General features: G+C 35.6%; 1 protein-coding gene across 4 annotated transcripts in view; it reads left to right on the top strand.

The window, feature by feature from the left end:
- Fas2 (neural cell adhesion molecule fasciclin 2) overlaps positions 1 to 21,798 on the top strand; it is a 390,652-nt gene that overhangs the window by 244,751 nt on the left and 124,103 nt on the right. Inside the window, exon 1 of one of the 4 annotated variants that reach the window (XM_074125197.1) lies at positions 8,079 to 8,127. The exons of the other annotated variants lie outside the window; for them this stretch is intronic. The gene's annotated coding sequence lies outside the window, so the exon portion shown is untranslated. Of the gene's footprint in view, positions 1 to 8,078; positions 8,128 to 21,798 lie in introns of those variants that run through there. 4 annotated transcript variants of the gene reach the window in all.

Raw genomic sequence — 21,798 nt, 5'->3', positions numbered from 1 at the left:
GTGTTTTGAATAACATAGGAAGGTATTTGTACGTAAATAGCAAAATTAAACTGCGATTTCAGTACTTCCTTTTAAGAGGAGTAAGAAAAATAAACTAGGATTGCAGTACTTCTCCCTAAAAGGCAAAGAGGCAAAGATTTTTTAATCGAACAATTCATTGATTTAAATCGGTTCACTCATTGATAATTTAAACGATTGCAGTACTTCCTCTTAGTAGGAGCAAGAGAATCAGCAACGTAGAGGAGCTTTAACCACTTATTCGAGCTGAATTTTATCAAAATCGGACTAAGCGTTATAGAAATATTGGTAATAATAGTTTTAGAAAGGGCCTTATTTGGTTGGGCAAACTCCCCTCCTTGTGAGGCACGGTGCAGAGACTTTTAAAGTGCAAATCTGTATAAAATTTCGATTCGAATGACACTTCATTCATAAAAATCGGTTCACGTGTCGATAATTTGAAACGATTGCTATACTTCCCCTTAACAAGTGTAAGAGCTGATCGCCGCTTTAATGTTAACGTAGGGGAGCCCTAGCCCTATCATCCTACCAAATTTTATCAAAATCGGGCCAAGATTTACAGAGTAATTAGTAATAATAATTTTGGAGGGGGCCTTACATAAAGGGGGCTAACTCCTCTCCCATTCGATGTACAGCGTCGGGACCCCCAAAAGGTACATCTACATAAAATATTGAATCGAATGACACCTCATTCATGAAAATCGGTTCACGCGTTTAGGCGCTACGTTGTTTACAAAAAAGGTAACAACAAGAACAACAAGAAGAAGAAGAAGAAGAAGAACAAGAACATTTTTTGAAAAAGCCGTTTTTGCTCATTTTCGGCAACTTTTTTCTCGAAACCTATTAGATCTGGGTGGTTGCAAAAAAATTACAGTTATAAAGGAGGGTTTGCCCTATAATTTAAAGAAAATTTGGGAATTTTATCTTTTATAGAAAAACAGAAAAAAATTGTCAAAGTTGGGTGTTTTTCAACGTTACGCTTTTTCGTGCAGTTTTTGATGGTCAACCCTTATACAACTGTCCTACCGGACAGTTTTAATAAGAAGAATAAGCAGGAGTGTAATTCTTGCTTAAAAAAGCAATGCTTATTAAAGAGAAAGGAATTTTTTAAAGGTGATCTAATTTATGAAGTTAAGCAAAAAGGTTTTATCATGCTTAGGTGTTATCTAGTCATGGCTGCTAAACCTGTTTTTCCCAACAAAACTGGTAGATATGGCGATTAGGGGAACCTCTGAAATTCGAGAAGAACTTTTCAAGATCCAGTGGCAGCCGCATTGGATGTTCAGCGCTGGTTTAAAAAAAATCTGCACAGAGATTGGTTACTCGGAAGGATAGAACGACCCTGCTAGTAGTGCGATGGAGGATAGAAGTATGGCCATAGAAAACAAGGAATGGTGTGATTAAAAGAAGTGCCTTAAGTATAAAGAGAAAGGAACTTAAATAAATTTTAATTAAAGATTCCGAAAAATGTAATCCGGACATGAAATAGTATATTTTATTGTGAACAGTGAGATTGAAACATAACTCTACTTCCTCCATGAGGAGACGCTTTTTGTACTTAATGAATGGCAGTGAAAGTTTATTATTTCCGTCTTTTGATAAACAAGTGAATCGCATTTTGTTTCATTAGTCATTAATCATCAACAATTTGTTAAACATTAACCCCCCACCACCTCTGGTAAACATACTCCTCAGCTTTTCTCAGAGTGGGAGTTTGTACACAGATCTTCCGTTTCAAACGGAAGTCATTAAGTAAATTTCTCAAGAGATTTAGGTTAAATATTCACTACATTGATTTAATTTTGTTTACTGTGAAATTCCCATTTCCTCATTAGCGAGCACACTTCAGTTTGCCTTTTTAACCACACTCTCTTAAGATGTTGTTCACTTATTACCTCTCATCAGATTTGTTATTAATTAATGTGAATTTTCTCTTCAAATTGTTAATAAAATAACTTTTTCGATGCAGACGTATTTTTCAGAGTTCTGTGGTTTTTTTTGTGTGTTTTTTAAATCTTAAATTGGAATTTACAACTGCAACGGTTGTTGCAACAAGCAAATATGGTGCCTGATAAAAAAATAAATAAAAGAAAATCATGAGTGGAGAAGGCACCGAGTCCAGTGGTGTCCACTCCCCAGTAACCTGCTTTGCTATACTGCTCTCACTATAAGAGTAGATCACTAGGAGCCATCTTCTCTTCAATCTCCTGAGAGGATTACCTGGTAATGTGGAGGAAGATAGGTGTTCTATGAGAGGGTTAGGATGAGCTGCTGTAGAGGAATGTAATTTGAGAAAACAAGTGTTAGCAAGATCTATAATGAAAAGGGATTTTGAGGTCATTATGGATGGTGAGGTTAGATACATAGAACGTAGCGATAAGAAGTATTCGAAGTATTTTTGACTGTAATGTCTGGAGGCGTAGTGAGTTTAGAACGCTTAGTCGATCCCCATACTTCGATGCCGTATGACCAAATAGGTCGCAGTAACAGTAGATGTAAGAGTCTTTTGTCATGTAGGTTGAGTTCAGAACGTTTGTCAAGTAGTCTGGCTGAGGAGTTTTGTAGCGTTGGTTAGTTTCTTGTCTTTTCAGTCTAGTGTGGGGATTCCATGTCAACCGTTTGAGCGTAAATAGGTATATTAAAAATTATTAACAAAGAATCAATCTACCTTCTTAAATTAATCTCATCAATTCGTTTAAAACATCTTGTAATAATTATAATGCCAATAGCTGTAGTAATAATAAGAAGGGAAGGGATTAGCTCCAGTGGTCAGGGTGTTCAGAATTCCAACGCCTAGATATCCCTGGTTCAAATCTAGCTGTTAGCCGTTAGATTTATCTCTTCACTGGCACTTCAGAGTAAAATCTGCCCACTCAATTCACCTAGAAATGCACTTTTAGTTTGCCTAAGAAAGTTTTTTCAAATAGAAATTATAGTTGTTAGCGTACAATAAATGTTCCTAATTTTGTAGCTATTTTTAGAGTGGAAAATCCATTCATCAATTAACAAAAACTTACAGTTTAAAATGTTAAGTATAAGGGTTGATTAAACGCCAAAAGGTACACAAATCAGCAAGCACCCAACATTTCATTAATTCTTCATTAATATTTATGTAATTTTACTGTATTAATTTTCATTAATATTTTTTAGAATTTATTAGATGTCACAGACCCTTATGCTGGCCATTTTCGTCTACAAAATATATGTTCAAGTAGCACTGTAGATTGACTGTAATATCTAGTTATTTATAATAATCAAACTATTAATTACTGGTTGAAAAGAAAAACGTTATAAAAAAAAATTATGAGGCTAAAAAATTCAAAACTTTTTTTATCAAAAAATTTAATATGTAATATAAAGTAAATAAGATATGCATATTTTTAGGACAGCTAATTATTCCAGTATTTTACTAAACCCTTATACAACTGTCCTACCGGACAGTTTTAATAAGTAAAATTAGGGAGACTAATTTAAATTACAATTGAGAAATAAATAATTGTTGTTGAATAATCTACTTGTTATTAACTGTGTGATATTTGTGCTCACGAATATTTCGGTAAGACGAATTCAAGACAGTAGCCTACTCTAACTTTGTCTTTTTCTACTTTAACATGCATGTGCGTTTGTGTGATTTATCATAATTATAACAAAAAAATATTATAAATGAAGTGGCCAGCATAAGGGTCTGTGACATCTAATAAATTCTAAAAAATATTAATGAAAATTAATACAGTAAAATTACATAAATATTAATGAAGAATTAATGAAATGTTGGGTGCTTGCTGATTTGTGTACCTTTTGGCGTTTAATCAACCCTTATACTTAACATTTTAAACTGTAAGTTTTTGTTAAAGAGATTTTTGTACCTTTTGGATAGACTTTCCTTTTTGTCTATTTTACAAAGTTACATATCTTCTTTACAAATTTTTTTAAAATTTGGAATAAACAATTCTATCATTATAATCTGATAAGGTGTTAAGTCGGAACCGTAACTACTTCTGGAGAGATCTTTTTAAAGAATGATTATAGTTGCGGTCCCCCAAACCATCCTCAATAACAACTTTTTTTGAAAAAGCGTTTTGAATAACATAGGAAGGTATTTGTACGTAAATAGCAAAATTAAACTGCGATTTCAGTACTTCCTTTTAAGAGGAGTAAGAAAAATAAACTGCGATTGCAGTACTTCTAGGCAAAGAGGCAAAGATTTTTTAATCGAACGACAATTCATTGATTTCAATCGGTTCACTCATTGATAATTTAAACGATTGCAGTACTTCCTCTCAGTAGGTGCAAGAGCATCAGCAACGTAGAGGAGCTTTAACCACTTATTCGAGCTGAATTTTCGGAGCAAAATCGGACTAAGTGTTATAGAAATATTGGTAATAATATGGTTTTAGAAAGGGCCTTATTTGGGTGGGGCAAACTCCCCTCCTCATGAGGCACGGCGTCAAGACTTTTAAAGTGCAAATCTGTACAAAATTTCGATTCGAATGACACTTCATTCATGAAAATCGGTTCACGTGTCGATAATTTGAAACGATTGCTACACTGCCCCTTAACAAGTGTAAGAGCTGATCGCCGCTTTAATGTTACGTAGGGGAGCCCTAACCCTAACATCCTACCAAATTTTATCAAAATCGGGCCAAGATTTACAGAGTAATTAGTAATAATAATTTTGGAGGGGGCCTTACATTAAGGGGGCTAACTCCTCCCCCATTCGATGTACAGCGTCGAGACCCCCAAAAGGCACATCTACATAAAATTCCCAATCGAATGACACCTCATTCATGAAAATCGGTTCCAGCGTTTAGGCGCTACGTTGTTTACAAAAAAGGTAACAACAAGAAGAAGAAGAAGAAGAAGAACAAGAACAAGAACATTTTTTGAAAAAGCCGTTTTTGCTCATTTTTGGCAACTTTTTTCTCGATACCTATTAGATCTGGGTTGTTGCAAAAAAATTACAGCTATAAAGGAGGGTTTGCCCTATATTTTAAAGAAAATTTGGGAATTTTATCTTTTGTAGAAAAAGAGAAAAAAATTGTCAAAGTTGGGTGTTTTTCAACGTTACGCTTTTTCGTGCAGTTTTTGACGATCAACCCTTATACAACTGTCCTACCGGACAGTTTTAATAACGGGCGGATTTTAATCGCCTCTTGTTAGTGTCGGCTCGAGTTAACCTGGCCGGAATAAAAGTAACTTTTAGTAGATCGAAAAATTGTTAAATAACATGCAGTCATGTAATAAAAATAGAAAAAAGCTGTTAACGAACACCTTACATGATAAGTATCTTTTCTAAATAGTTCAGTGAGATAAAAGTAAATAACTAAATGCGTAGAATGCAATTATGCAATTTATTGCTATATAATGCTACTTAATTAAATTGATAATCAGGAAAGGGCTTGGCTGAGGTTTAAGCGATACTGGATTCCAACTCGGCGGAGATCGCGGGTTCAAATCCAGCTACTGGTCCTAAAATTTCCTTTTCCTAAGGAGCTTCTTACAGCTCCACTGTCCGGTGATGCACAGTATTATCTGAGAGAACAAAGTCAACAATGTAGCTTAAGATTTTCACTTCTCTTGATGTACGTACGAGGGTCGTTTGAAAAGTCCGTGCAAAGTCAGAGAGATAGCACTACTGGCGCGTATCGAGGTTATGTTTAGTTAGTAACATCTCTTGGAAGAACACACACCAAGTTTCAGCCAGATCGGTCTATTTTTTTGGGTTTGGCATTCGTTTTAATCGAGGAAGTCGAGTGATTTTCAAAAAATGGACGAAAAAGAATTTCGTGTGTTGATTAAACACTACTTTATGAAAGGCAAAACGCCTGGGGAGACTAAAGAGAAGCTTGATAAACATTATGGTGACTCTGCACCTTCGATTAGAACAGTTTATAAGTGGTTTCAAAATTTTCGGAGTGGCCATATGGGCACAAGTGACGCTGAACGTTCTGGACGCCCTGCTGAGGTTACTACTCCAGAAATCATTGATAAAATCCATGATATGGTGATGGATGACAGAAGAGTGAAGGTGCGTGAGATTGCTAGTGCTGTGGGCATCTCGAATGAACGGGTACATAATATTTTGCATCAACATTTGGACATGACAAAGCTATCCGCAAGATGGGTGCCGCGATTGCTCACGCTTGACCAAAAACGAAATCGTGTGAAGTGTTGCAAGGACGGTTTGCAGCTGTTCCAGAAGAATCCGCAGGACTTTAAGCGTCGTTTCGTCACTGTGGATGAAACATGGATACATCACTACACTCCTGAGACCAAAGAACAATCTAAACAATGGGTTACCAAGGGGGAATCTGCGCCAAAAAAGGCGAAGACCGTTCCTTCGGCCGGAAAGATTATGGCGACTGTCTTTTGGGATTCGCAAGGAATAATCCTCATCGACTATCTGGAAAAGGGTAAAACTATTACAGGTGCATATTATTCATCGTTATTGGACCGTTTGAAAACCGAGCTACAAGAAAAACGCCCACGATTGGCCCACAAAAAAGTCCTTTTCCATCACGACAACGCACCAGCTCACACCTCAGCAGTTGTGGTCGCAAAATTAATGGAAATATGGTTCCAACTCGTTTCACATCCCCCCTATTCTCCAGACTTGGCTCCCTCGGACTACTATTTGTTCCCCAATATGAAGAAATGGCTGGCGGGAAAAAGATTTTATTCAAACGAGGAGGTGATTGCAGAAACGAATGGCTATTTTTCAGACTTGGACAAATCCTATTATTCGGAAGGGATCAACAAACTAGAGCAGCGTTGGACGAAGTGTATAAGCCTAAAAGGAGACTATGTTGAAAAATAAAAAAGGTTTTCCCCAAAAAATTAAGTAGTTTTTATTTTTGCACGGACTTTTCAAACGACCCTCGTACAAGGAGTTCTCAAAGAGTTAATGATCCCCCAGAATAGAGACTTAAATCTTTCTCAGATTAGCTGACAGTCAAATTTTTATAACTAGCAGCAGTTTAATATAATTATTTCGGCACTTACTTTCACATATACAATTTTTTAAACAATGTTTTCTTATTTTTATTTTGCTGACATATGGGGCAAAAATAAGCAAAGGAATTCAGTGATGTCGCCTGTTGTTAAATCTAAAGGATTAATTACATTTGTTATTAAAGTAAAAGTGAAAAGAAGAGATATCGTGTAGCTTGAAATTTTCTGTACATTTAACTTAGTGTCTAAACCTGGCTGTCACGCAAGAATACTTTTGTTTAGTGTAACATTCAGTCATTGAACTCTATTGTCTAGTCTCTAGTTTAATGTTCACAGTTTATGGCTTTTGTTAAGGAGCAACTAGGAATATTTTATTGGATTATTTCTGGCATAATTAAAATTAGAATAACTTTGGTTACGATGTTTTGATCTACGTTAAAACGATTTATAGGGCTGTATTATTCTTTAAAATAAAACGCGATCTTTTGAAACATGGGTGTCCCGTCAGGTTAATCTAGAGTCCCAAACGAATTAATCATTAAAAAACAAAAAATGAAAGCTTCAGGAGAAAAAAACTGGCGCTTGAACTAGAAATCTGTCAAGGCTTGACATTATCGGACTGCTGGAATTCAATGATAACTTCATACCCGCGAATTTACCTGCCGTTAATACTGGCTTAACTATTGTGAAGAACTTACACTTCTCATTAGAAGTAAATTTACAATTTACAGGCTTGAAACTTGCACATTTTATTTTCATTAACCTGGAAAATGATTTCAACTTGTAAAAAAAAAAAAAAGAAGATAATTGAACACTGTTTTGTGTTGCTAAGGTACGAATAGGTAAACAAGTTGAAATTTTTGTAAAGATTTCATGTAGTTTCCTCTTCCAGAATGTTCTAGAAACAGAATTGGTACATTAATACCAAAATAAGGAAGGAGAAATGTAGTACTTGAATAACTAAAGGAATTTTTAACTTCCAAGTCTAATTATTTCTTTATGGCAACGAAAAGGGCTTCGCTTGAAGGCCCTTCATCCAGTCATTTACCTAAAAATTACCTGCAATTTTCTAGCTGACTTAATTATTTCTCGTTTTTGTTTCAGGTAAGTTGTGATGATACAAATTTTCTCTCAACTTTAATGAATTATTACTACTGGGTAAGTAATTATTTTTAATATTAATGTTCAGTAGTTATTTCGGAGAGTGTGCCGAACTTGAAACCTTTTTCACCGAAAACTACTACAGAAAAAGTAATTTGGAATATACGAGGGTCGTTTGAAAAGTCCGTGCAAAAATAAAAACTGCTTAATTTTTTGGGATAAACCTTTTTTATTTTTCAACATAGTCTCTTTTTAGACTTATACACTTCGTCCAACGCTGCTCTAGTTTGTTGATCCCTTCCGAATAATAGGATTTGTCCAAGTCTGAAAAATAGCCATTCGTTTCTGCAATCACCTCCTCGTTTGAATGAAATCTTTTTCCCGCCAGCCATTTCTTCATATTGGGGAAGAAATAGTAGTCCGAGGGAGCCAAGTCTGGAGAATAGGGGGGTTGTGAAACGAGTTGGAACCCTAGTCCCTCGTATTATTCATTTAATAATCAATCTACAGTTGAGTCTCTAATTAGTTAATTGTCCTTGATGTTGGTTTGAAATGGGTTTCGACTGAGAGGTTCATTTTTTGAATACACCCGCCATAAGTACTAAAGTATCTTAATAAAGCAAAAAAGAAAATTTTAAAGACAACTTCCCAAAAAAAAGATTGTAACTTATACTTGTAAAACAACTGATGTGATAAAAACTAGAAAAAGTTGGACGAGACAGGATTAATTATTTTACCCTGGAGGATTATATCCAAGCCTGGGATTATTTTGAGTTGTAGAACATTGGTGTAGTCTTTTAAAAGAATCACGTGTCTCTTTTTTGGATTGGACACACGGAGTCTAATCCGCAGTTTAACACTTTTTTTTTTGTTACCCTAATTGTGGAAGAAAAATACAAATCTATAGTAAACACTGTTTACACTTAACAGCAACTTTTCTAGAAAAAAAAGAAATCTCCTGTAATTTATAATTGTGACTCCTCTGTCCCTCCTACTTTCACAAAAAGTATTGTATCTTCGTTAAAAACATTTATAGCAAACCCTTTTTTGGGTAGGGAGGAATTCAGAGGAAGTTAAAAACAGAAATCTCTGTTGAGTTCTCAATATTTGTTATTACCTTGCATGTTATATTCTGTTCCAAGAACTTGTCACAATATTATTTTTTTTTTTTTAATGGAAAAATCAAAATAAACCAATTTGTTCGTAAATGATTAAAAAAAATTCTGTCAATTTGAAAAACATAAGGGGAAAACCTGTATGATTAGAAAGGGCTGTTCTCGTAAAAGCTCTAAAGGGAATCTGGTGTCTCGACACGTCGATAGGGCTAACAAACCCACCTTCCCTTTCCATTCTGTTGTTGGCCAAAAAAACCCTTATTCTGCTTTTTATTTATTTTAAAAACCCTTTTCTCTGGATATTTCTATTTAGGAAATGATACAGCTTCCGTTAGAAAAGCGTGTTCTGTTAGGTCACTACTATACAATAATAAACATTTATCGATATATATAAATCCGAGGCGATATAGCCAAGAAACAATAGAAACGCAAATCGAGTCGATTTGTTTAAATTAGTTTAGTTCTGTTTAAATTTAAACATAAAGTAAAGAAAACTGGTATCTAAAGCGAAATTTAATAATGTTTTAGCAAAAATTCTAGCAGCATAATTGCAATATATGTGCTTTTCAAGCCTTAACCCTATAGTGCATCGTATTGCATATCTGCTACATAATCTTTAGCTTTGTGCCGGAGAACTCTCTTGGATTTCATTTGAATTAAAATATGATGAATATATGCCGCAACATGTCTAATGTCAGTTTATATAGGGTTTATGTCGGTTCTAGAAGGTAATGAGCTAATATATAAAGCCAAAAGTGAAAAAAAGTCAACACGACCGTAGACTGTGGTAAAGACCGCGCAGAAATTACCGTTCTTGGGCCTATTTTATTGAAAATTAACATTTTTAAAAATTTTACGTGCTTGGGAAAGTTAGTATTTATCTATTATTACTTTATAAATTTGATAACAATTTTTGCTTAGACCAAAAATTGAAAATCATTTGTGTTACATATATGCAACATCATGTTATGAGATAATATGTCTTCTAACTTTGTACACTGATGTCTGATAATATCAATTCCGTAATTTTGCTTGAAGTTAGTATTACGAGGGGGTACCCAAAAAAAACCGGAATTATTTTTTAAAAGCTATTTATTTACAATTTTTTTACAGAACAACCTTATCCCCTTCAAAATACTCTCCATTACAACTAATACATTTGTCCCACCGGTGCTTCCACTGTTCGAAACATTTTTTGTAGTCATCTTTAGAAATGGCTGACAGCTCCTTCTTCGTTTTTTTCTTGACCTCTTCAATGTTGTCAAATCGGTGACCTTTCATGCCCTTTTTCATGCGTGGAAATAAGAAAAAGTCGCACGGAGCCAGGTCAGGCGAGTAAGGTGCGTGGGGCAGCGGAACCATGCCATTTTTAGCCAAAAACTGTGTAACAGAGATGGCTGTGTGTGCAGGTGCATTGTCGTGGTGGAAGAACCAGTCTCCTGTTTGCCACAAATCGGGTCTTTTTTGGCGAACACTATTGCTCAATCTTTTCAAAACTTCCAAATACAAGGTTTGATTGACGGTCTGACCTGGGGGGACAAACTCTTAATGGACTACGCCTTTGGCATCAAAAAAGCAAATCAGCATTGTTTTGATGTTTGACTTGACTTGACGACATTTTTTTGGTCGGGGTGAAGATGACGTCTTCCATTGGCTCGACTGTTGCTTTGTTTCTGGGTCATAACCATAGCACCATGACTCATCACCAGTAATGACCTTTGACAGAAAGTCTGGATCAGTTTCAAGCTGTTGTTTCAAAGCACGACATGTTTCAACTCGATGTTCTTTTTGATTGTCAGTCAGAACTCGAGGAACAAACCCTTTTCAGGGCAGCAACCCTTTTCATCTCCAAATCTTCCGTTAAAATTCGCTGAACCGAGCTCCAAGATAACCCACTACTCTCTGACAGTTGATCAATTGTCTGTCGACGGTCTGTGAACACCAGCTCTCGAATTTTTTCAACATTTTCGTCGATTCGGGCAGTTGATGGACGTCCAGAACGAGGTTTGTCATCAATCGACATGTCGCCATTTTTAAACCGAGTAAACCACTCGTATACTTGAGTTTTTCCCATAGCGTCATCTTTGTAAGCTGTTTTCAACATTAAAACACTTTCAGCAGCATTTTTGCCGAGTAGAAAACAAAATTTCAGAGCTGCACGTTGTTCACTTAAACTTGCCATCATAAAAAACGAAAAAAGAACAAAACAGCGCTGGTAAAAACAATCACTGCAGATGAACAGAACAAGCCAGGCAGACAACACAGGCAGGACTGAACTGGCAAGGAATTGCGCTATACACGTCTAGCGGCAGAAATGCGTACTACATAAGCTCCATGCGCGGCAACGCAATTCCGGTTATTTTTGGGTACCCCCTCGTATATTAGTACATCTTCTGTCCACAATTTATAGCATAGAACCGAAAGATAAAATTAGACGATTTGACAGGCTAAGCAAGGAAGTTAATTGCCCTAACGCAATGTATGTCGCAAAAAGAGTACAGAAAGGAACTTGGTGAGACCTTGTGTAAAATAGGCAGATCCATGGCGCCTAAAAGAGGAAGGCCATCTCCTTCACTGCACGATAATTTGAGGAGAAAAAAATCTGCATCAGCGAGACCACCAGCTAGCGTCAGAAAAGATGGATTAGATCATTGGCCCTTATGGGATTTGAAACGAAATATATGTAAATTAATTGGTTGCACAGGTTATTCTTATGCCAAGTGCAAGAAGTGCAATTTAAATTTTTGTTTCAACAAAGACAAAAACTGTTTTTATAATTATCATAACCAATAAACTTTTTTTCCCATAAATTTTACATTTGATAATCCCATCCTCATTTTACAACTAAATCGAATTTTTTAACATGATGTTGCATATATGATACATAACATAAATTTCATTTTCCTGAAAATTACAAGCGACTGATATTTTTTAAATATTTTTTCGTTTTATATCAAAATATAATATTAAAAAAAATAAATTTGAAAGAAATAAAAAAATCATGCATTAGAGGGTTAAATAGTTGTGTAGCTTTTACCAAAATTTTATGTACGACCGCATTTTGTATTAAATAAAAGCGAATCTAATTAAAGTTAAGTAGTAACTTTATTTTTGGTTTCTATTTTTGTTATATATATTTTAATTATAGTTCAGTTAATTCTCTGTTTAACTTTCGGTTGTCCATTAAGAGCTTAGTTTGTAAGGTAATAAATGAGACCAAATAATGCCAATCTTGCGATGCTTGAGTTATCAAACCTCTTACAAATCCTACTGCTGTTTCTGGGTAGTTAAGTCCTTAATCTAGAAAGCTTCTCTTGTCCTCTTACTAGTTGGAATAGTTGAAAAATCAATCCCGATAATTCTGCATACAGTTTTGTGGAAGCCATAAAACTTTTTAACAATAAGTAGTTTTATCGCCAAATCAGTTTCTATACAGTTCACCCTAAATGCAGCTTCTTAATGTCGGAGAAAAGCTCATAAATGTGCTTTTCCTTAAAATGCTTTTTCAGGTTATATCAACAATGAAAAATGTCCTTTTATTACCTTCCTCTTTCACGTCGTATTAATGGCTGTGTCCACTCTCTACTCTGTCGAGAATCACGGAATTCTTTCTCAATGAATTTTCGATTGATTTTTTTCTGATAGTCTGGAATTATTTGGGTGCTCTGAAACTCCCTGTAGACAAAGATCTTGAATCTAAAATTTATTTCTAATAAATAAACTTGTAACCAATTGCGCTTCTTTTTTTTCATACCTATCTGAAAAGTAAGTTTAATTATTATCTAATATGGTTTTAACATACCAGAATTAATTCTTTTAAACAATGGTTTGTCCATGGCTTCACATTCTTCTGTGACAATTTCTGTTATCGTTAGTTACCTGAAGAACCGTATGTTCTCGTGTTTTCAGTTTCTAAAATAATAATAGGTAGGACATGAAAATTAGTTCATATTAAACTACTATTTGTGTACTGGGAGATCTTGACTTAAAATTGAAAACGAAAAGTTATTAGGTAATTTGTTAACATCTCCTTTTCCTTTGACTAAAAAAAATCGTTCTAAAAATCGTGTATCAATAAGGATGTTTGATTGGAAACTTGTTATTAATTACCAACTTCCGTTTCTTGTGTCGAAAGCATTTCCTGTTTTAAACTGTAAATAAATTGAAAAATGTTGAATTAGATTTTATAGCGAAATTAAAACTTTTCCAAGGGAGTTCAATGAGGTACTTTGAAATATGTTTTCATGACAGTGTTTTATGGACTCAGATCCAACGTTCGGAGAGTTCTTCACAATTTTTACTTATTTTATATAATTCAATATTTTCCCTGGCTACAACCCTTCTAGATTAAATAACCTCGCCTTGCTGCTCAGTTAGTAGTTACAATTTCTGTCAGTTAGTTTGATAGCATTAAAGACTTGTGATTATTTTTGTAAAATGTTATGTAAGAGTGGGTTGACCGAGTTACCAGCATTAGGGAAGAGGTAGTGTACTTCAAATATTAAAAGGTACATATGTGTATTATAGGATAGGGTTAGGAGATTATGTATCACAAGTATTTGGTAGCAGATGGCTACCAACTGTCAACCTTCACGGCCGGCTACATCCTTTTAGTTGGTGACTAGGTCTTAAAAGATGGCCAGCAGCAGCAGCAGGTATAAAGTGTGCGTGCGCGCGCGTGTGTACGTGTAGTGACGGGTGTAAGTGGTGGTGGAATTGGGTGGCCTGGGGCGGAGTGCCCATTGCTCTGGTTCGCCAATGTCCAGAACCCCAACGCACGCACAGATTATCCTCCTATAATCCTCTCAGAATCTACTTACCACCAATAAATGAGCCTCTTCACTTTTTCTTTGCACATGTTCTGGCACTTCCTGCAGCATCACAGGTGGCACTGGGTTACCCCTTAACCTAGATAATAGCCGTTTCATTTTTCCATCCTGCAGAAAAATATCCAATCTTCTCTGAAAGTAAGCTTCATCATAATCTCCCTCTTTGTATCTTTACAGTCTACGTCTATATCATCTCCCCAGTAAGCCGTAAATAATGCACCTCCACCCGTCTACCTACGCCTGTGCTATACCCTCTAATAGATGTAAAGAAAAGTTTTTTGGATTAAAAAATTCCCCTATCTAGATGAAATTCTCCTGATAAATGAAAGACCCAAGTTATTAGCATGTTCTACTCCATCAGTGTTGCTTCGCCCGGGATCTTTTCCTTCATCGCCGCTGTTCTTTTTGCAATAACTTTCTTGACGTTTAATTAACTTGATTTATAACTTCAATAGAAGTAAAACACTCTGCAACCCCCCTTCTGATAAACTACTTCATTTACAAGGTAATTTGTGTAAATCACGCCCAGTTAAGTGTAAAATTGTGAACAATTTTTTTGAAATGATTCTTATTATTTCTTAAATTCGGTTTTTACCCTCTTATTTCATCTTTACCGATTCTTAATTTAAAGAGGCAATAATTATTAAATATTTGATGGAGTTGGCACTACGAAAACATTGGACTTAGAAATGAAATACCCAACAACGTCTGTTCTCAACTCAATTCATAAAAAATTCATTCTATTTTGAAAACTTTACTTGAAACCAAAAAGCTAATTATCAACACTGAAAACAGTAACCAATTTGCTGCAGATTTAGATATTCGAATACTACATTTTTAATTTTAAATCTCACAAAATTTCTGCCTAAAACAGCTTCCATTGTTTCATGAAACTTTTGAGAATGATTAACTAGCAAAAAAATTAAATAAATAAATAGCGCAATCATTTAAGATAATGAAATGCAATAGATTACTTCATTTACATTAGTGAAATAATTAAGTGTGGGATTAATTGTTAAAAGCTTGGCATTGTTTAATTAATGTAAAGAACCTTCCGGCACTAATTGGGGTCCATTAAGGGGCAGTTCTGCTGATCATGCTCCCCAATCTTTTTTTGCTACAGAGGTCCTGCTATGGGCTACGGGCTTACAAAGAGATATTTAACATTACAATGTACTCAAATCATTTATTTTCTTTTTAATTATCTAGTTTTCCTTTGATTACAGTAATAACATTTTTTTTTTTCTAATTTTGTACTTTTGTTACCAAATAAAATGTTAGTACTTCCCATTTTTAGAGACAGTTGCATGCAAACTTCTCGTAAAGTGAACTGGTACGAAGAAGAATGAACTACAAGTGAATTTAAGATTCTACATTTATGTTACTCTCAGTAAATTCTAGGTTAAGGGAAATGAAGTCAATAAATTATTTAAAGAAATTTGTATGAAAAGCAATTTCGTTTTATAATAACATGCTACGATTTTAGTTTCTCGCTAGGAAAATGCTACCTGAGTTATACTTAGTAATAATTTAGTTCAGTTTTTCATGTAAAAGATCTCCTCTTGTTTCCATCGGTACGATAAAGGCAGCTAAACCTCTCTAAAAGAACTTAATGAGAGATATTCGAATCAGTTTATTCTAGAAATCCTTGGCGCTTTTTGCCAGATTTTAACAGTTTTAGAAACGCAACTATTCACACGTTTCATGATATATGGTTCCAAGGTTTGAATTGCTGCAATATGATTCCAATTATTTACTATTTTGAGCTAAAAATGTTTAGTTTACATGTGCTTACTTAATTCTCACTGTTCAGATTGCTTTAGGGCGTTTTAACTGAAGCGGAAGTGAAATTATTACCAGTTTGACTGGACAATCATGTAAACAATGAACAATTTAAATCTCTGATGTTCTCACATAGTTTAATGGCCCTGAAAATTACCACCTAGTCCTTATTTAGTCTAATCTAGAATCGGAGCTTCTTAAATGAATTAAAATAAGCAATTTGGCTTCACGTGGGCTCGTTGTACCCCTCGTAGAAAACATCTAGTAAACATCAGCCCCTTAAGTTGAAAACGCCCCGATTAGAAGCGAGCGAAGACGGATTTCTCGTTTCAAACATTATGAAAAGTTAGCGGGATGTAATACCGCGTACTTTTCAAGGTGGAGTTAGATCGGCGGTTTAGAAAGCTTGGTTGGGGCTTCAGCGGTTCTGCAGTTAGTTTCTATTCTGTACGGAGATATCTTTGTAATACCACATCAGGAGCCCGTCTGCCTCTTCATCACCTTTGTACTCTGGCACGCCAACTTAGCCTAACGTTGTTGAGGTTAGCTATGTTCCCCAGTTTCTGGCGGCATTCCGTTAATCATCACCGATCTGATACTGTACCCTTCCAAAGCTTTAAAGACGGTCCGATTGTCAGAGGAGATAGTTATTCTCTTGCCTGTTTGTTTTCTTTGTATTACTTAATGATAATAAAAGTGTCCATTATTAATTAATAAGAGTAATTCAATAATAAGTACAGACAAATTAAACACAACGCGATTGCCTCGATAAAGAGTTCGTCTGCTGAGTACCCCTTACTATTCAGTTAACTTGAAATAGCCAAGATTTCAGCTTGAAAACTGAGTACTCTTCAGAGAAATGGCGATTCCGACAAACGACACTAGATTTTCAAGGAAAGCTTGTTAAAAATAAGTATAATATAATACTAAAATAGGCCATTATTTCTCTTCTTTCTTGGAATGTAGTAATCATTCATTATAAAAGGACCAATTGTACTTGAATATTTATGAAGTACCTTATTTCCTGTAGTTAAAACAAATTTACTGCTTGAAATGAAATTGAAAAAAAGGAAGCATATTCAATATAATACCTTATTTAAAATGGAATTGTTTCTTGCTCTGATATCTCTGAAGGTATCTTTTTGTTTAGTGGTATAGGAGCGTATGCCGTATTTTGAAAGCATGTTAAGATATCAATGTATGTGTGGTTGCTATTACTTTTTGACGTTAACTTAAGCCTAGGCAAGTCTCACCTCCATGCGAACAGTATCCAACCATCTGGCCCCAGACATTGGCTGTTGTTATGTCATTATAGCGGCCGGTAAACTCTGCTGCATAACGCGATTGAGTATGCTATTGACTTTTCTCGAGAGAATTCTGCACACCTGTTCTTTGTTATTTAATGCTTTACCTGCAAATTGACCGCTCTGATAGGAATTTACTTCCAACGTGCGAGTGTGTACAGCCACCGACTCTCTTGAATCATTTACCCTCCGTCCTTGTTAAATCCTCCTTGCTCTCTTCAACGTTAGTCTAAAATCAGTGGCTCTCAAATTCTTTTAGAATTGCGGGGCAAACTTTTAATTGATATTTTTCAACCAGAAAGTTAACATAACTGAAATTTGAAGCCTTATTTTATTATGTATGTACCGTCGGAGTACTTAATTTAGAAAAAAACCAGCGTGAATTGTTACAATTTCAAGAAATCCATTTTAATTTTTTTTGTATTTATCGCCGCGTCAACATCTGGAGGTTATTGACGCCCGTCGCTTTTTCTTGAAACCACTGAGCAGTTTCTCATTTTTGTTGTTGCTTTGTATAAAAGATGCATTAAATCAATTAGACCAATTTGATGCACCGGTGCGAAATGTTGTTTCAAAATAGTTAATAATTGTTAATAGAAGTGTTATTGAAGTACAAAGCAATTGTGACAGCTATTTATTCAGTAATCTACAAAGTAAATTCTATCTAAATCATCATATTAGTTTCTATACATATAACTGCTTTACTTCTCCACCTGAAGTGAAGGGGTAATGGTAGTAAATGATAATGCTTATTAAGGAATCATGTAAAATTAAGTGATTGGCAATAAATGTTGTGTAAATGTAAGCGTTTTGTGTAAAATGGGTCCTCAGTGCCGTTGATGATGAGTAAAGAAGTTGTGAATGGCTTGGTATGGTTGGTCCGGATATTAAATAGAAGACGACGACCATCTTCCCCAAAAGTTTCTCTTGCATTTCTGCCTGACTACTCTCAACAATGAACTCTTTAGAGCGTTCTTTTTTCGAACAATACTCTGGATAGCGTTCTTGCGGGAGGAAATTAATGTAAAAGGAACCCCGGATCTATTGTTTTTTAAAGTACTTGGATGTTGAACAAATTTAATATTCCTGTAAAAAGGGGCCCAAGGCAATGGCGATTGGATGAAAAAGCGAGAGGGATTCGTTCGTACAAACGTTCAAAACGTTATTGTTATTCATCAGCTGTATGGAGGTTCGACATGCACGAGTGCGCACTGGTAGAGCGCGCGATGTTGTGTTCATTACATTGGACCTAGATACAAATCGCATTAGAACCGTTCTTGATGGACAGATGACGTAATTTTGTAATCAACTACTCTTTTGAACATTTTCGCTAATCACATCAGTACAACAATATTTTGAGTGGCAGTACAATTAAAAATTTGGAAAAAAAGTTTTTTTCACTGTCTACAGCTTATGCTGTTCCGACCTGGCTATCTCCGCCATTAACTGTACTGCGACAACTGAAGTACGATAGTACATTCTTTAAAAAACAAATTTCCTTGGCCATGAACTAAGGGGAAATGTTCTGAAGCATTTCTTAATTAGAATAGTGTAGGATCATTCTTAATTAGGGCACTTCAATCACTCTACATTCATTAATAAGTAAGCGGATGGAAAGAACAGTAATTGAAGTACGATAAAACTGGTTCGTTTTCATTTTCTGAAGTAGGATTTTTTCTTAGAAAAGCAACTAGAAAAGAAAGTGAAAATCTGCACATTAATGTAATTAGTTTTTCTCTTGATTACATTTCCTCATTTCCCGCAAAGTAAAATTTTATTAAAGCCAGGAAAGAAATTTCCCTGTCCTTTTAACCTAGTTTATTATTCCCTTATATTTGTATCTAAAAGCATGTCCTTCTTGTTAGACTTCACTGAATTCAAGATTTCACCGAGAAAATTTGGGTCAGCTTTCCCTTAACCGAAATTATGATTTTTAGAAAAATATTTTTAGCTTACTCTTAACCAGTTTAGAGCTAAGGGAACAGTTTTAACAGTTTTCATCAATGAGATTATGTCAAAATCAATTGTTAAAGAGAATCCACGTTCAAAGTAATGCAGTGTAATTACGAGGGTCGTTTGAAAAGTCCGTGCAAAGTCAGAGAGATAGCACCACTGGCGCGTATCGAGGTTATGTTTAGTTAGTAGCATCTCTTGGAAGAACAGACACCAAGTTTCAGCCAGATCGGTCTATTTCTCTGTGTTTGGCATTCGTTTGAATCGAAGAAGTCGAGTGATTGTCAAAAAATGGACGAAAAAGAATTTCGTGTGTTGATTAAACACTACTTTATGAAAGGCAAAACGCCTCAGGAGACTAAAGAGAAGCTTGATAAACATTATGGTGACTCTGCACCTTCGATTAGAACAATTTATAAGTGGTTTCAAAATTTTCGGAGTGGCCATATGGGCACAAGTGACGCTGAACGTTCTGAATGTTGAGGTTACTACTCCAGAAATCATTGATAAAATCCATGATATGGTGATGGATGACAGAAGAGTGAAGGTGCGTGAGATTGCTAGTGCTGTGGGCATCTCGAATGAACGGGTACATAATATTTTGCATCAACATTTGGACATGACAAAGCTATCCGCAAGATGGGTGCCGCGATTGCTCACGCTTGACCAAAAACGAAATCGTGTGAAGTGTTGCAAGGACGGTTTGCAGCTGTTCCAGAAGAATCCGCAGGACTTTAAGCGTCGTTTCGTCACTGTGTATGAAACATGGATACATCACTACACTCCTGAGACCAAAGAACAATCTAAACAATGGGTTACCAAGGGGGAATCTGCGCCAAAAAAGGCGAAGACCGTTCCTTCAGCCGGAAAGATTATGGCGACTGTCTTTTGGGATTCGCAAGGAATAATCCTCATCGACTATCTGGAAAAGGGTAAAACTATTACAGGTGCATATTATTCATCGTTATTGGACCGTTTGAAAACCGAGCTGCAAGAAAAACGCCCACGATTGGCCCACAAAAAAGTCCTTTTCCATCACGACAACGCACCAGCTCACACCTCAGCAGTTGTGGTCGCAAAATTAATGGAAATATGGTTCCAACTCGTTTCACATCCCCCCTATTCTCCAGACTTGGCTCCCTCGGACTACTATTTGTTCCCCAATATGAAGAAATGGCTGGCGGGAAAAAGATTTTATTCAAACGAGGAGGTGATTGCAGAAACGAATGGCTATTTTTCAGACTTGGACAAATCCTATTATTCGGAAGGGATCAACAAACTAGAGCAGCGTTGGACGAAGTGTATAAGCCTAAAAGGAGATGTTGACCCCAAAAAATTAAGTAGTTTTTATTTTTGCACGGACTTTTCAAACGACCCTCGTATAACAATATAGAAACCAATTTAGGAACATAATGCATTTAAAGAAAAATACTAAAAATGACAAGAAAAATACCTTCTTTTTATGGTTAAGCACATAATAGTTATAAGTTGAAGAGAATTTATGCAGTCGCACGTATTCACCATGTTTAGAGTAAGTGGGTTGGGGTGACATGTTGTTTGACAGCTTAAAGCAGGTCGATGGTCAACTTTTGTTGGTTCTATATAATATAAAATAGTGTATTATATATATATGTGTGTGTGTAAACGGCCTTTTTCTAAGTATTTTCACTTAGATTTATTCAGTGTCACGTTTACACTTTATATAAATTTATTAACCGCTCAGTGAGAAGAGTTCGTTCTAAGATGCGAAAGATGTTACTAAATAAAATTATTTGTTTTTAAAGTTTTTAAAAAATATTCATTGTGTTGTATTTGGGTAGTTAATAAATACAGATCTGCTTTCTCTGCTGATAAAGTCTATCATGATTAGAAAAATCATCCATCCGTGAATTTTCAATAACCTTTTTTTAGAAATAGAAGCTTTATTCTTTATTTATAAGGTTATTGGGAAATTTTGTGAATTTAAAAGATAAAAAAGTTGTTCTGTTACAACTACTGGCTCAACTTGTTTTGAAAACAAATTACATTTTCGAAACATGAAATTTGAAATTGCTTTACTTTAACAATACCTAGGCAGCCGTCTAACCTGGAAACCCTTATACAAGTCTTCAAGAACTGAACAGACGTTAAGGACTACATAAGTAGACGCCTTGGACGGAAATCCACCATGCTCGTACAAAACAAACTGAAAGCTTATATTACGACCAATCTGGACATTCAATGTCTCCAACCGCACCCTCCATCACGATGTACGTAACTAAATTAATCCACACCCAAATCCTATACTTCCACAGCAGACTCTCTAATCCCCCAAATGCCTTGGCTCAATCACACTATCCACATCGCCCCATCCTGCACAATCCTCCACCTCGCTTAAAACGGCTTTGGCCACGTGACCTCATTGCTTCCCAACCTCCAACAAGTTCCTAGAGAGTTCCAGCGCCAGAGCTGGCTGGTTTCTCGTCATCTCGTCACCCCGGTTGTGGCACTGAGCCAGCTCTGTGGCACAATCGAATGTTTATTTGTGATTGCAAGATATTTATCTCCCAAATTAAATCATAATAAACAAATTATAAGACGTGACAAGACGAGGCAAACCGGACATACATCTTTTCATGCTAATAACTTAGTTTTAAATCATTTCTTTGCTTAGATCAAGTATATTAACATACATTTCTTAGTTACGAGATTTGCAGAACTAGAATAACACTGGATTAGCGCGAGAGTCTGGCATCATGCCATCAA

Source organism: Rhodnius prolixus, unplaced genomic scaffold (genome assembly GCF_049639745.1).
Source record: "Rhodnius prolixus isolate KJV_2025 unplaced genomic scaffold, Rpr scaffold_3, whole genome shotgun sequence".
NCBI classification, from domain to species: Eukaryota; Metazoa; Arthropoda; class Insecta; order Hemiptera; family Reduviidae; genus Rhodnius; species Rhodnius prolixus.
Note: the sequence above shows the minus strand (reverse complement) of the source record. Positions and strands in the feature narration are given on the sequence as shown.